This window comes from Centruroides vittatus, unplaced genomic scaffold, assembly GCF_030686945.1.
Source record: "Centruroides vittatus isolate TY-2023 unplaced genomic scaffold, ASM3068694v2 contig_1863, whole genome shotgun sequence".
In the NCBI taxonomy this organism is placed as follows: Eukaryota; Metazoa; Arthropoda; class Arachnida; order Scorpiones; family Buthidae; genus Centruroides; species Centruroides vittatus.
In genome coordinates this window covers 591,020-608,837 of record NW_027121147.1, presented here as the reverse complement: position 1 = coordinate 608,837, position 17,818 = coordinate 591,020, and the positions used below count along the sequence as shown (strand labels likewise).

At 22.9% G+C, this 17,818-nt stretch overlaps 1 protein-coding gene across 2 annotated transcripts in view; it reads left to right on the top strand.

Annotated features, from left to right (window-relative positions):
• The window catches only part of LOC136970002 (homeobox protein abdominal-A homolog), a 231,486-nt gene that overhangs the window by 173,494 nt on the left and 40,174 nt on the right, over positions 1-17,818 (top strand). For both annotated transcript variants that reach the window (XR_010879920.1, XR_010879921.1), the window contains one exon: positions 6,410-6,699. The gene's annotated coding sequence lies outside the window, so the exon portion shown is untranslated. The remainder of the gene's footprint in view (positions 1-6,409; positions 6,700-17,818) is intronic.

Below are 17,818 nucleotides of genomic sequence, written 5' to 3'. Positions count from 1 at the left end.
CAAAAACAAAAATTCAGTTTGCTGCTTATATAGGCCCTATATAATTTTTAAAATTTTGATAGCTTATTTTAACTTACTATTATACAGTATATTAAAAATAATTTTAATATAAATTATGATTTGCTACATCTGCAAAAACAATATCCTATATTTAATTAAAACTTTTTAATTATTTTCCAATTTTTTATTTGATCCTATACTGTATTATATGTAATTATGTTTTACTGTATTATCTACAGATATAGCCTCAACGTATGATAAGCCCTTAAGTATAATACAGTATAATAGTATAGGATCAAATAAACAATAAATGGGTCAGAAGCTAATTACAATAATTTCCTATTCTGTTAATTTATTCCAAAATCCATGCTGTTTTATTTAATATTTTCATTAATAATCAAAAATTCTAGATCCTAAATTATTAAACTAAAATGTTTATAGTATTGTATAATTATTTTACTGGTAAAAATTAATGTAATTCAAAAGCATAAACTATTTAAAAAATTTAAAAAAAATAGATAATATTTAGAAATATTAGACGACTAAGAATATTAAGAAAATACTTTTTATCTTAATTCTGTATTATAAGAATTAAACTTGAGTTTTAAAACGAGCATTTATAAGACATTTATATAAACTTGAGTTTTAAAACGAGCATTTATAAGACATTTATTTATTTTTTTAAATTGTTTCTCGCTTCTTATAAATTCAATGATATAAGATTCATGTTAATCATTTTACGTTTTATATAAATTATTTAATTCAATTATTTAAAGATATTTATTCAATTACAAACTTGTAAAGAAAAATAAGCTCTTATTTGTATAAAAAAATTTCCTTTTTTTAAGGTTTTATAATGTAACAATTTTACATAATAATTTGAAAACACAAAATAATATATTTTATTATTTAATATACAATTCTTTCTCCAAATAGTTTAATATTTAAATATTTACAGAGGAATACAACATTTATAGTTTGTTCTATATTGTTTATACGACAAAGATAAATAAGGAATTTATATATTCTTTTGATTTATGTCGATTTTTATACACTTGAATGTAGTCAAAAATTCTATTAAGGTTCGAAATTTACTGCCATATAAATTCTGAAATAAGTTGAGGAAAGTTATATTACCACTCTTAAAATCTATGGATGTGATAAATAAATCTGAATTGCAAAAATATGAAAATAATACACTTTGTTTATAATTTTTTGATAGAAAACATTTGCTGTAATATTAATATTAAGCATAATATTAGCGTATTATTCGTTTAAAAAAATAATAAAAATCATTTAAATTAGAAATAGAAACAGTAAATATTTAAAAATTTAAACAAAGTTTTAAATTAATTATTTCAGAAAGTCATAATTAAATCTTATCATATTTTTTATAATTAAAGATGTTTTATTATATTTCCTATTTTGAAAATTACTTAAATATTAATCTGCTAGTTTAATTAATGAACATATTTTTAAATGTTCTTCTACAAATGAAGGACATTAAAAAAGGATTAGATATTATCATACTAAATGTTTATAAGAAACATATAGGCTTTAGGCAAAACTAAACAATATAATGAAAATTAAAAAGTAATATGATATGAATTCCATACAAATTTAAGAAATATAATAGCCCAATTGCTAAATTATATAGAAGATTTAATACACCAGGAAGAGAATAAAATTATGTAGAAAAAAGTTACTTGTATGATATACCGATATGTAGCAAATAATGGAAATGAAATAATAGCTAATAATATTTATTATTAATTTATTGGTGTGGAGTAGAATTAACATACATTTAAAGTTAAGAAATTTAATTATTAATAAATAATACTATTTCATAATAATCTGCAGTAAATCAAATATAGTAAATAGACTAACATAGTTTAGTGATATAATAATAATTCAATCTTAGCAACGAATAAATTATTTGTTGTTATATTTTAAGTTATAACAGATAGTAGTTAGATTATCCTACAGCTTATAAAATTTTCCCTTAGTTTTGCATTAAAAATTCAAAAAATTACAAGCTGATTTCCAACCAGATAATCGAAATACAAAAATAGCCTATATAAAGTCAAGATATTTACAGTAAATAAATTAAAATATTTTATTTTTGTATTAATTAAACATTATATTTCTCTCTTCATCTGTTACGAAAAATTATACCGACCATAGGCTACATACGATACGATACTCTTTATGTAGTGTACAAATATTAGTGTTTTTTTAAGGTAAAAATTTTCTACATAAATCATTCTTTATGAAAGAATGTAAAGATTTTTATTAATTAAACTAATTTAGAAAGTCCTTTTTTAAACATTTTCTTTGTTCTTCTATTGATTTTATAATTAAAAGCTAATGTATGACGCTGGAAAATTATTTAATTAAGATTTGTTACGGTATGAAAATAAATCAAAATTTCATAATTCATTCTGATAAGTTTCATCGTAAAATATTACAATGCATTGTAATTTAGTAGGATTCTCTCTATCTGAAATGACGGATTCTGCTTCATTTTGACCATGGGCATCTGCCCATTCACAATGATAGCAACGATCCAATAAAGCCGCTGCCTATAAACCCTCGCAGATATTGTGCCTCCTATTAATCCCTTGTGTGTAATTGCTTCGGCTCTGAATAAGCAACTGTGATTGGTAATTATAGTTCGCCATATCTGCAACCACCAATCACACAACAGAATTTATACAAACTGATATGAAAAAGACAGTAAATGCGAACTATTGATATATTTATGATGTCAGCTTTACCTATTTCACAATAGTACATCATTCATGATGAGGTCTACACTTGCAATAAATTTGAATTGTCTTATCTTGTTTTGTATCTTTAATTTATTCTTGTTAATAGAATACACTATACATTATATACCGTTAATATTTTAAGATAAGATAATAAAAAAATTATTATAAAAATTTCCAGTAAAATATATTTATAGACTAAATAGAGAAAATTCTGAAAGGGTGAAAGGAGTTTGCCTGTCTGACTGATTTACCATGTAATAAATAAACAAAAAAAGTTGTTCCTAAAAAGTAACTTGTGATCGCTCATTTTCTCAGATCATTTATTTAAGTAGGTACTAAATAAATTTCATAAAAGTTTTTAGTTTTAGTAAAAAACTTATGTCAAATATACAGCACTTAAGATGCTTTGGGAAACAACTTACACCACGTATTATCATATTCGTTTTACGAATTCACGAATAAATTATCTTCTTAAAACAAAAAATTTAATGCTACTAATTGTTATAATAATAATAATAATAATAATAATTAGTAGCATCAAATTTAATATATATATTCGTACGTAGTTACCTCGTTTTATAATAAATTTATTATTCTTGAATTTATATTAACGTACGTAAGAAATAGCCTATTCTTATGGGAAATGAAAAATTTTGCATTTTATTTTAAATATGAGACAAAATAAAATATTCTATAAAAAGGATTAGTTTAGTTTAGCAGCTGTACAATACAGAACGAAACATGTTATTAATTAATTAGTTTTATTTTACGACTCTTGAATATTATGATTTCTGTAAAGTTATAGGCTAATATTCATTTCTATAATTTAACGAATTATTTGTTATTTTTTGTTTTTTGTGTTAAACTTTTGTATTTATGCAAAAAGTAACGATTTTTAAATCAAATATAATATAAAAAACAAATATAAACTTTCAAGATAAAATGCTAACATGAAAATTTTAAGCTATATTTTTTTTCCTTCGAATACAGAAAGTTAACAGCTCTGTAAATTTATAGTTTAATAATATCCTTAGCAAATTAAATAATCATGTATGATTATTTAATTTGCTAGGGATCAAATAATTACTGCTATAAATCACAGTAAATAATCTAACAAAAAATATAATATGAATTATCATATTATTAATATAATATGATAATTCATATTATTAATATAATATGAATAATATGAATTATCATATTATTAATATTAATACAGATAATTCATATTATATTTTTTGTTAGATTATTTAATGTGATTTATAGCAGTAAACAGATAATATTTTTTAAAATTTAACAATATTCAGAACACATTTAAAATGAACTTTTACCTGTTTTTACTTCATAAATAATTTATTTTAAAAAAGTGTTATTTATAACATGTCCTATAATTTCATTAAAATATAAAATTTTAATATTTATAGATTTTGTAAAAATGTTCTTCATATGTTTTTAAATTTATTTATTTTATAAATATTTATAAACAATATATAAATTTTCTACAAGCTATTAAATAAACATTTAAATGAGTAAAAAAACTAATCGTCTAACAAAAGAAAAAAGATCAAAAATAGCAGATTATCAGTTAATAGATGATAATGAATATCTTTATTTACAATTTATCCTAATTTATTGTCTCAATTCTTAAAGCAAAACTTTCATCTTTGAGAAATTTTTGCGTTTAGAAATAAAAAACATTAAGTCTGTTCATTGAATTCTGTAATGCTTATTACCAGCATTCTAAACACATTCACCCCAAGTTCCCTCCTTCACTACCCTAAGAACATCTATCTGGTGATGTATTGCAATAGTTTTCTTCTTTAACATATTTTTACCCCACTTGAATAGGTTAATCTAGAAATATATAACAGGTTAGACATGCATATAAATATAAAACTTAATTTACCTTTTTCCTAGATTCTATTTCGTTCTAATTAAATATTTATTGTAGACTTTATCTTTTAGGAATGATTTTTAAACGATCCGAAAGTCAGATAGACCCATCTAAAGGATCTTCTTGCTTTTGGCTAAGCTATGATCGAGAAGTTGGAGTAGAACTATTTATAAATTGTTTTTAATGTTTTAAAGCCTCAGAACATATGATATTGTTATTTTAATCCGTTATTTATTGTTCTATTTCAAGATTTTAATCGGCATACATTTATGTTGAGAAAAGTAAATTCGAAAGAATATATACAAATCTTTATCAATTTTTTTAAAATATAGATTGCAATTATATGATTCTTGTGGTCCATTTTATAAAAGTAAATAATTAAAAGATAAAATTAAACCCGTATTATTAATCCTTAATGCGGTTTAATGGGCAATAATTACGACTTTAATGTTTATAGATCTTCGATTATTATCATTATTCTTAACTACACAATTAAATAAAACTTTAATATACTTTTATTATTAATAAACTTTAGATTACACTTATAAAGGTTGAAATAGCTATTCTACTATACAAATGAATATTTCTTTCCTTAATTTTCTTGTTAAAATTCTTTGTTAATTAAACCTTACTTCAACCTCAATCTTATGATATTAGCAAGATAAATTTGACCAAAATAAGATAATGAATGTTCTAATATAAACGTGTTATCACTATTAATTATTATAATTAATAAAATTACGAGGAAATAAATGAGATATTTAGAGTAAGATTTATTTTAGTCTAATTGGATAGTTTTTCAGAATCTAAATTGCCAGCATAAAAAAAGTAGAAAGATGTAGAAATTAGTAAGCATAATTTATATTAAAGAGACGTGTTAGTGTATTTGATATTCTAGCATTTTGTTTTATTTTAAATAAAATTTGTAATATTTAAATACATAATTTATTAGATCTGTTGTCAAATGGTAATGATAAACTATGATGTAGCAATTCGAAAATATAGAGTACAGTATTAAAAAACCTATTTCCGATCTATATAGCCTTAGGCGTTTAACACCTACCTCCATCATATTTTCATAAATAGTTATAAATCTTCATAACACATTGATCTTCATAACTAATTTTTACAAAAAATAAGTAGATTAATATTAAGTGTTTAAGTATATACAGAGTATTAGAAACTCAGGCCTTGAGTAGGCCTGAGTAATCTACTTATTTTTTGTAAAAATTATTTATATCCAAGCCACATTAAGTCGATAACAAGAGAAATATAAACATCTCTTCTCCTTCGTTATTCTGTTATTTAAAAAATTACTTTAGGCTTCACTTATAAAGCTGTTGATCTCATAAAATTCTCCTGAAAGTTTTTCCATATATTAACATTTTGGCTTATGTTTGTAAAATAAAATAAGTGATTACTCATTGAATATGATAATATGCGATAATCACAGAATTGTCGGTAAATTTAAAATATAAATATCAACAATTACCAGATAAATTTTTCTTTTAAACTATCTGGTATATCTATTTAAATAGTTAATGGACTATATTAATTTATTACATTCACTATTATTAATTATATATTTACTGGAATAACGGAGTAACTTAAAAAATGTAAACATTACAATATTGTGCCTTAATATTATTTAATTGTAATTTTTAACTATTATAATCAGAAAATATATTCTTTAGGAAATATATATATTAATTTATTTATACTTTTTAACAATTTTCCCTAACAGACTTGCGAGATACAAAGAAAACTATACGAAAATTTGGACCTTATCCGAAAATAGTTCACAATTTGCCGTAACTTTCCTTTTTTTTCAAAAGACCAGTTTTCATCTATTGTTCTCTTCCCTTGTCTGTGGAAGCGCATACAAGATGATAGATAATTCGGCTTGGATTTTGTACAGGGAGGAAATGTTGGGGAGTGTCATTCGGTCATTCTTCGTGTTCGGGTGGACACAGTATAATGACAGTGGACAGTATTCGTTGAAAATTTATCTTCACCAGAACGTAACTTAAAATGGTAAGTTTCTTCCATTTTTTTAGCTAAATATAAATATTCATTCATTTTTCTTCCACTCTTTGAACACATTAAGAAGTTATTTAAAAATATACGTTAGTGAGATTTAAAACAATTCAGAAATCTGTCCTACAAAGTTCATTATAGAGCGTAAAGCGTTTAGCTCACGTACAGAAGCAGTTAAAATGTAGTTAAATATGTGTAATTGATAGTATAAAGTGGTTTGTTTGAGATTAGTTAATAGAGATTAAAAATAATTAGGTAGTTATGCAAATCAAATAGGTCCATTTGTCTAATAGCTTAGACCTGTCACGGAAGCACTTACTGTCTCAGCAATATCAGTGTAATAGCCTCTTAATGTAGCCACAACATTAGATATTGTTGATATTAGAGTGATAAACAAAATCATAAACTACTTGTTGCCGTAACATTATTACTACTTAATCATGCAGAATTAAAAGGCTATTATCAGATTTCTTTTTAAGTTAGCTTTAATATTTTAACGTTGTTTTAAAAAATTATTTAATTATAAAATGAAATTTTGTCTTTTAAGTATGGTTGATATTAGAGTTTCTAATTAGTGAGAAAAACATTATTTTAGGGCCTAAATAATTAAAAAGGATTTGCACTAATATCAGATAAAGATTTATTTTTCCATTTTTCTGTTTTATTTTACAATAAATTTATTTTTTGGCAAAAGTATACTTAATTTTTTTTAGTTTTCATTTAAGGGCCCTTAGAATATATGTATATAGGCCCATATTTTAATAAAAGTATTAGAAAGTCAAGAATTTCACCTTTTTGATTAAATGAAAACTTTGTTTTAAAAATATTTACACACAGGACTAATATCAAAACAGGTTGAGAGATTGCAGAATATTAAAATGAAATAGCCTGCATTGCTATTATAAGACATACTACATAAAAATTACGATACTTATTCATTAGTTTTAATTTTATACCGGTTAAATTTTTTTTTGTTGTTGGTTTTTGCGCCTATCTTAATTAATATCTACAGTTTTCAACATTTTATACATGTCAACTAGGATGCTGCGATTAATTACGGATGGATCAATTGCTTGTTATAAGAACAAGACGTAGCACACCACTTAATTGCTTGTTTTAAACGACTAGATCGTGCTCCGTTACATAAAAATGACGAAGTCGCTTCTGTCTGCTGTTTTCTGTCGTAAAACGCCATACCAAATACCTTACTGCACGTCGTGAAAATTCCGTAAAGATTTATGGCCATTCTCTATCGCGCAACGTCGATCTATGGGATGTGTTAGAAATTTCTCTTCTTGCTCACAAGTTTTGCAGACTGTACAACAACCTTAAATTGTTTTTCAATTGTAGAAAAGTTTAAGTAGCATCGGTATAGATTGCACTTTCGACACATATAAAAACCTTTGACCTTATTTCTTCATGATATTTTGTTTTATTTTCTTTAAGAGTAAATGTTATAGTTTCGTGATTTATTTTTTATTTATCTTTTTCTTAACTCTCACCCTCTCTTAGTTTAATAATAAACTTCTTTGAAACTTCTTTGTTGACGAACATAGACGATATTCTGGGTTTTTATATTATTAAACTGTTAAGTCTCATCATGAAATTACTCGTGAAATAATTAATATAGCACATTAAATTAATGTAGGTCTTTAAATCATCAAGAATAACAAAAACATATTGCCTAATCTATATCTTTTATCTTAGAAAATGCAATATTGACCTAAATCTAATAACTTATAATTAGGTCTTTCGGCTACATTTTATAAGATTTTATATTATATTCGACACTTTATTTTTATTTATGTTTGTTCCTGTTACCAGAAATTTGATATTTTCTTTACGTGCGAAACCTAGATCTATAAAAATTTAATTTAAATAGCGTACAAAATTTTTTCATTTATAGAAGACATACAACATTTTTTATTATATAACATTTAAATAAGTTATTTAACAAGCTAGTTATAGGCCTGCAGGCCTACAAGTAGCTTGTTATATCTATGGATAATTTTTAAAAATATTTTTACTAAGTTAATTATTTATGTTTATGTTAACTACCTAAATTCGGTTTTACGCTTCTTAATTTAAATAATAATCAATAAATATTGTATATAGCTAATTTGAGATAAATTGAATGTAATTCTAATTTTTAATTCTATTTAAGATTACACAGGTTTACAATTGTAAAAATTCTGAGAGTTATTCATATCTCTGGTTTCTTTTATAGAAAATAAATGTAAAAATTCCCTTGGTATAACTATTTTTTGCTTGTTTTGAAATAAAATATTCCATAAATTCGACAAATTTATGTTTATCTGTGGAATACATTTCCAATTATTTTAAAAAGTTTTTAGTCTAAAACAGTGGGGAGTCTAAAAATTCATTCTCTGAGTACATTTTCCTGTAGATCTATTGCTTTAGGACTGTTAGATTGCAAACGCAATCATTCTTCGGTTCAGGTCTTAGTGGATAGCTAACTTTGGTAGTATGAGAAGTTGACTTCGTCAATAAGTCATTGTTTAGGACTGCATTCTGTTCAGAGCTGCATGGAGAGCTTGTTTATGTGGAGTAAGGGATGACTGCAATATGAGATTTTGTGTGATGTATGCTTCAGTAGAAATAGTCTTGTTTTAAGCCTACCTTCCATCAACTGTAATGGAATGAGAACTCTGAGACCAGAAGAGCTAGAAGAAAGCTCTAATATAATAAGAGATTTAGAACGATCACCGGTTTAAAATATGTATTTCCTTTTAAAATATGAATGAAACAATTTTGTCGTAGGAAAATTTGTTTCCTTTTAAAAAAATTTTACATCAGAATGTCGGTTCGTGAAGGAACATAGAGTACTCTTGAAATTCTAAAATAAATAAATAATAAACGACAAAAATTATATAAGTTAAGCATTATAGAATTATTAGATTGAAGATGGGTTATAAAATGGAAGAAATTTTGAAGTTTCTAAAATTTCAGCATGAATCTATTCTATTTATTCGTTAAAATATTTAAATAAACGTAAATACAATATTATCATTAACATAATGAACATATAGGCCTATTTTTTCAAAAATATTTTAGATTTTTATATAAATTCTTTTAAAATATTCATAAATATTTCCAGATATTGTACTAAATAGACTAGAATTATTTCGGTTTTAATACTTTCAATCAAAACCTCAAAGATCTAACTCAAATAGGATTATAGATCCTAAACCCAATTTAATCATTTAAATTCTATAGGAAGTATTTAAAACAAGTATATAAATGCTGTTTATATATATTAGATAAGAATAATTGTACAAATTTAGCCCTGCAAATTAGGGTTAAAGATTAAACGACCCTTTAAGTGTAAATGCCAGAAAATTTATGAATTTGAAAATTTTGTATTATTTATAGGCGTAACAAGATAATTATTAAATAATTAAAATGCTCAAATGCTAAACGTGATTATTAGACTTGTGAATATATCTAATTAACCATTCGAAATTTTCTAACAAGGAACTTAGACATTGTAGAAATAATTGAAAAATATTAAAATAGACTTTAAAAAATGAATTAAATTTTTGCAGTTTTGTAAATAAAAGCACCCTATATTGAAACAAGTAAAGTTTTATTTTAAAAACAATAAAATTTAAAATGGAGTTTAACAGCATAATTGACACGTTGTATATAAGTTATATAGATCTATATCTTTAAAAGTGCATAAGCTATTGTATATATTTTAGAAAATAACTTTCAAACAAAAAACAGTTGTCATTACAATTTAGAGTTAAAGAAAATAGCAAGAAGGTTAATTTATTATGAACATCTGTGAAATATCTTCTGTAGGTGTGCAATTTATCAGTGTTCTCTAAATAATTTTGCCAGGTTGTTTGTTTACTTAGGTTGTGAGTTGGTTATAACCCCCTAGGCTGTTCTAGGTAAAAGTGACCAACATCAGAATTGTTTTAAATCGAGATAATATCAATGATATACTGTATTATAACACTATAAAAAATTTTTCTATTGAGAAACTAAAACATAGATAAACTTTTAATATTAGTCTTCATTAGGAATTAAAGAAATTCAAACTATAGCCTGTTAATTATTTTCACAGCGATTTAATAATTTTATTATTAATTTTTAAACTCATAATTAAAAAATATAAAAAGATGTAGATCAATCATTGTGTTTAATATATTTCTTATTGTGTAATTCTTAAGATTTTGTAATGAAAACTGCTTTTTGTGATGACTAAGGTCTTTTTGACATAAAATTTTTATATTTGATTTGTGTGAATTAAAGAATTATGATATTCTATACAATATAAAACTTTTTTGTCATATTATACAGTTAATAAACATACTTAACAGTTGGTACAAGCAACGAGAATAAAGTAAAAAAATAAATAAATAAATAAGGAAAAGAATAACCTTGGTCTTTCTTTACTCCTGTTAATTCTATTAATAACAACCAATTTATTTTTTGATATTGTAAATAAGAAACCTTTTAAGTGAGTTTTAGAAACGTTTATGTAGTTTAGTCTTTTTTTATAAAACACAGTTTTGTTTTTAGTTCTTCTGCGAAGCTAAACCTTATGCAAAAATCGAGAGTAGAATCGAAGCATACGTATTGGAAACATTTTTTTTCCCTAAAAGGTTATAAAAGAATTTAAGACTTTCGAGATGGAAATATAAGATGAAATTCAAATCGATTTTATCTCGAAAATATTTAGAAATCTCTAAAGCTACAAACGTCGTAACATGGCGTTTAGGAGAGTCCATATAGCTGTGTAAGTGACGGTCCATTCCACCATTTCTATCTTTACGATGTCGTTCCGTGCCACACTGGGGATAGTTTTCGTAAGCTTACGAAGTGGCCACTAAATCCCGAAAGTGTATTTGCTTAACAATTCGTGTTAAGTTATTTGCAATAAAACTTATTATATTTAGTCAAGTGGGAGATAATAATATTTATAACGACAAGGGATATGTTCTGAAAATGTCCTTTTATCCGTTTTTAAAATGTGTTAGAAAAATTATTATACCAAAAAAAAAAAATTCGAAAATAAGAACAATGTCGTGAAAAACCTCGATTCAAACATTGATAAATTACTCTGAATATTTATTTATTTATATTCAAAAATAGAAAAAATAAAACATACCAATCCTGTTTCGATTTTCTTATTAAAAAAACTAAAAACGATTTCTTTCTTCCTTTTATTTTTTAAATTATTAAATAATTAATAATACTTTCAAAATTCTATCAAAGATAAATTTATTTTATTTTTGTCTCTAATATTTAATGCTTTTATCACTAATAACTACATTTATTACTTTGATTTTTCAAATATTTCTTATTAGGAATGCATTTTATATATGATAAGCATATGTTTCTTATTGCCCGCTTTTATAAGGAAATAATAAGAAATTTTCTTAAATATTATACATTGTATGGAACAAAGAAAGGCTAAACTTGAGAGAACTTCTTTTTATTTTATTTTTCTTTGTTCGCAATCGAAGAGAACGAACAAAGAAGAGAACTTGAATGAAAACATGGGAGGAGCCATGCATAGCTTTCCTTATACCAACCATCCTCAAATGTTATTGGTCAGTTAAGAAGATAGCTTCCATCATCGATTTGCTGCCAACTCTCGTTGCCAGTTCGTTCGTTTCTCTATCCGCCATTTTGGAATATTTATACAACTAAACTCTATTGATTTTTTTTAATTTTATAATTCAAACCAAAAGTATTTGTTAGGTTTTTTATATATATAAAATATAAATAAACTTTTATCAAAATTAATAAGAAAGCAATACAATAATTGAAACTTAATACGAATAAACGAGAAGACATTAATCAAAATTATCGATAACGAAAGTATGAAAACTTTTATATTTAAATTTATTAATTATTATAAGTCTAAATTAATTAGAGCTTCAATATGTTTAATTTCAATCCTGTTATAGTTTGTGGAAACAAAATGACGTAGTGTTTAAAATACTTTGCTGTATAATTAATTTTTTCTGTAAATTTACTTAAAAATCATTTCAAATAAGGTAAAAAATTGTTATTTATAACTTAATTGTTTAATTTAAATTTTTATGACTAATAGTTAACGTTAATCTTACGAACTAATCAGTGTCATTAACTATGTTTAATAGATACTTTTGAAAATGTGATTTAAGTCACAAGGCGTAGATTATAGTACTTTTTTAAAATTAAAATAATTATTTAAAACATATAATTTTACTTTGTCGTTAAAATTAGTCAAATTTTTATGTGAAAAATTCGTTATTAAGTTCAAATTGCTACTTAAACCAGCTTTATGTTTATTTAATATACCTGAATTAAATGAGGTCAGTTAAGTAGTAAGTTGCATTACAAGCTGTAATATCATGTATACGGTTATGTTTACAATAAATTTTTATTGTTGACATATAATTTCAAGTTAGTAGTTAAAATGCTATTCTGTGTTTATATAGAAACATGTTTGAAATTTTATTATATTGTTGAATGATTTATTTAAATGGTTGAAAGAATTTAAGAAAGACTAAGCGTGAAAAAGTTACATCAAGTCAGTAGACTTATAGTTTTGTGTCTTTTATATAGTTTTACCCTTTTTCTAAAAGTATAGCTTTAATATTTCAATGCATTTAGAATTATATTAAATATTTTAATTATAAAAATTCTGTTTAAAATTGACTTAGGAAAAATATTTGAGGCATATAGACAAATTTATTAAATTTAAAGATTAATTTACATTAAAAAAATCTTCAAAGTTTTAAAATCTGTTTTTCCTCATATTAATTTAAACCATAGTACTTATCTGTAAGTTATACTTTGCACAAAGAATTTATTTCAAGTTTAAAATTTCAGAATAAATTATTATAAGTATCCTGCTTGACTTTACATTGTTTTTATTTAATCTGTAGTTATCTATTGCCTTATTTTTATTTTAATCATGTATTAACCTATTTCTAATATTCTACCTTTATAAGAAGATGTCGAAATATTATTATTTCTAATTTTAGATGATTTTTTCATAACTTTTTTGGTCTCTTTCTGGTATCTTTCTAATCTGTTTTGGTCTCTTGTTCTCTTTTTTTAAACATATTTTTCGTTAAAAAATAGACTTTTTAATTTAGTTAAATTTAAGATTTAGTCTAAAAAGTATTAAATCAACGTGTTTTACTATGAGAAATTTAAAGATAAAAAGCAAAAAAAGATAACGCTTATCATTTATAGATTCCTAAAACAAAATAAACACTATTAATAAAACATTTAAATAATTTAATTGTTTGAAATATTTTTATTTCACCTAATTGAGTTTAAAAACTGTAATAATTAGACTTATATCTATTTATTTTTAACATTTGAACTGTTAATGTATCGCCTATTATTAGCGCTATAGACTGCCATTTTTATAAAAGCTTTAAGTACAACCAATTAGCAAGAAATCGCTTCTCGGAATTGTTTCGAAAGAATAAAAATAATGAAAAAACTAATTTAAAATTCGACATATCAATAGTATAAAGTATATTTATGTTTATCTACAGAAATGAATTGTATTTTTTTAAATCTTGATTAATGGTTTGGTAACATAAACATTCACTTTAATATAAACAGGTTTCAAGAAACAAGAAAAACTAAAAACAATAAGGTATACGCTACCGAATTTAAACATTACGTTATAAATATCGCATAAAAACTTAAATATTTGAGTTTTAAATCAGAATTACTTTAGTCCATTGTAATATTTTAAATATTTAATAATTTAATTGTAAAAATATTTCCTAAAAGATTGGCCTAAATGAATTATTGATGCTACTTTAATCATTTATATATTCCACAAAAATACGAATTTAAACAAATAAAATTTGCGTGGTTAGATAATTTCGTTTGAAACATAATACCAAATTCAATTATTATATTAAAATTAGAATTTAATTCCTTTTTATTCATTAAATTTTAAATTTTATTTATGATCTTACTTTTAAAAATATTTTTATTCAATTTTTTTTTTTTCTTTTTAAAGTTCAGTCGCAACTTTGTAATATTTTTGTTGTAATTTATCACAAATTTTTATATATCTAAAGCAATATGTAAGTTATTGCTAAGATTTTCTATACTGTCCTAATATATTTTGTAAATTTTTTTAATATTAAATTATAAAGTTTCTCTGAAAGACAATGAACAGGACTTATCGAAGTTTTCTCTTTTCATATATAAATTATAATGTACGGTTATAGTATTATAAAAAGAAAACTTACCTAAAAGATTGCTGACGAAATGTGGCAAACATATCTTGATAAAATCCATGTTCGATGCCTGAAGTAACTGTTTATGTCTGAGATTATATTGATCTACAGTTTTCATCTCTCACAGTCAATCGATATGTATCGTAGCATTCAATACCACGTTTCACTCCAGGCTCTTTCTTTGATCATTTATTCCATATACTATACGGATTTAAGCATCTTGGTTTCTTTCTGGATTATTTACAGGTTCTAATCTATATTATAGATAAGAGTGCCATTAAAATTTTATTATTTTTATTAAAAAAAAATATTTTTTATAAAAACTTTGTTAGAGGTTATTGCTTTAGGAAAAATAATAATTTAGACTTATAGAATTAAAAAAGTTTAGTGAGTAATTTAGAAACTTGTTTTTAAATAAAAATAATTATAAAAAATCAGTTTTTATTTTTAAAAGTAAATAAAATTTTAAGAATAGACAGGCATTGAAAAATAAATATTTTACTGGAAAATTAATATTTTGATCAACTAATGAATTAATAAAATTTAAATTAAAAAGCAATATATTTTAATTACTAATATCGTAAGATTTAAATAAATATTAGGCTAATTACTTAAATGTAAAGGAAGATTTTCGTTATTTATTAATAATCACAAAAACTTATTTTTTGTTTATTTATTAGGCCTATACTTTTATAAGATAAAAATACTGTACTTGTATTTTTATTCTAAAAATTAATTATTATGGATATTTGCTTTTCTTTTGTTAATTTAAAGTAATGCTTAGCTGTAAACGTAGATTTAATAATATAAAAGGAATTTTATATTATAATTCGCTTCATATTCGATTCAATACTTATACAAAAGATTCATAGAATATTACTTCAAAAAATATTTCGGAGAGATATAATATAGATAGAATTTATAATTAAAACAAAAATATATAAAATAAAAAGAAAAATAATTGAAATAATGAAATTTAAAAATTGTACAATATTAAAGACTAAATACAAAAAATATTTTTAAAGTCTTTTGAATGTTCTCTACTGTTCTGGTTTTTTTAAATCTTTATTTTATTTACTGTAATTTATTTTATTCGAAAACTATTACTTATACGATAGTGACTATGAAACAATCTGTATAAGCCTATTTGTTTCAGCTGGGACTTCGTTTTTAATAATTATAATCTATTACTGTACAGTACATGCATAAAATAGAATATTTACTATCAATAGCATTTGTTTTTATTGGGATAACATTTGTGTATTAATAATAATTTTTACAAAATTAATATTTTCGCCTGTGATATATTTTCATTTATTTATTTTTATTCATAATGATTTGTAATTATAACGAAAGAATGTTCATTTGAGGGACTGTTTTCATTTATATTGTTTTTAAAAATTTGTTTTACAATATTAAGATTATTAATAATTTAAAATTTAAATAGTCGTTATTATTTTTCAGTAAAATAATTAAGTTATTCTATATCAAAAAAATATGTTTATATTTATATTTAGTATATTTTTACACTCATTTAATGTTTAAAATTTTTTAAACTTTCTTTGATAGTACTCAGTTTCATTGAAGTATTAATTTTATTTTAAATTATAAAAAATGACAAAGTAAAATAGTAATTAGGCCTATTTCAAATTTATAAAATTATATATAGTCATTATGCGATTATTTTACATTATAAAGTAAATATATTTTTATATTCCTTGAAATTTTCTTAGGTTTAAGCTACACATGTCTAATTTTGAATTCTTGCCACAGACTCCATTCTTTGCTGTAAAACTTGTTTTTCTGGTGAATTTTTTAAATAAATGCTTCTCTCTTCTCGGCCAAATTGGCTTTAATCATGCTACATTAAAAATAAAATAAATAAATATATATTATATTTGTATCTAGAAATAACAAGAAATTTTAACAGTTTTCATCAAGCAGAAATAAAGTTTCCCTTTTTTTTTACGATAAAAATAGTTTATTTAAAATAATACATTGTGTTTTTTTTTTTATTTGATGTCTTAAAACCAAAACATCATAAGTTACAACTGACTTGTGTCAAATGTAAGAAGGACAAGGAAGATTTAAAATAATCTTGCAATTTACTATTTGCTAGTATTTAAGGTCATATATCTAAGACTACTGCAGCTTCTTATTTTATAAAATTATTGCATTTTATGTACTGATTTGTGTGATAATAGGTTAAGGTTATAGGAAAATATATCGTTTTTTATATTTTTAATATAAATACAGATCATCTTTAGTGTAAACAAAATAAAAATGCACAGTTTTTAAAAAATTATAAAATTAGACACAATATTTAAAAATATTGATATTAAATATTAAAAGCATATAGAATACATAGCAAATTTTATAAAAACAATAAAAAATATATATTTAAATAATTGTTAAAATTGTAAATCTACATTTAATGAATTTAGATTAAAATTTTCTAATTAATACAAATAATAAAGTAAAAATTATTGTAATAAAAATATATTCTGTATATAAAAATTGCATGATTTATATGCTGCTATTTTCATTTAGATAACTTCTGCTAAGATATATTATTTAAATATATTTTAAATTACTTAGATTATTTTTAGATAGATTTATTTATTATTTATATTTAACTTATATAAAACATTTTTTAAGTAGCATATTTATCAATTATTATAGAATATAATTATATATTTAAAGCGACATTTTAATCGCGAAGACCGATATTTTGATGTTGTTTTTACGTACATATATTAAAGTTTAAAGATGTGAACACGAGAAATTTATATAATAAAATTTGTGTGGATAACAGTTAAGATATTTCAATATTATTATCTCATATAAAAACCATAATACCAATTTATCTACTTCTTGTA